Source organism: Myotis davidii, unplaced genomic scaffold (genome assembly GCF_000327345.1).
Source record: "Myotis davidii unplaced genomic scaffold, ASM32734v1 scaffold170, whole genome shotgun sequence".
NCBI lineage: Eukaryota > Metazoa > Chordata > Mammalia > Chiroptera > Vespertilionidae > Myotis > Myotis davidii.
Genome location: NW_006282528.1, coordinates 1,196 through 1,401, shown reverse-complemented (window position 1 = coordinate 1,401; position 206 = coordinate 1,196).

Here is a 206-nt window from a genome sequence, read left to right as displayed (position 1 = left end):
AAAAAAAAAAGAGGGTAGTGCATGTCCTGCTTGGGCCGAACTTACATCACAGGAAGGGGCAGACCCAGAATGGGGGCCGTAGTAAACCTGGAACATTCAGCCCCCAGGTGGAGGGAGGGACAGAGGATGGAAGTCACAGCCCTGGAGCACAGAACTCAGTTTGTGCTGCTTCTCAGATTGTCTGGGACACCACAGAGTGTGACAAC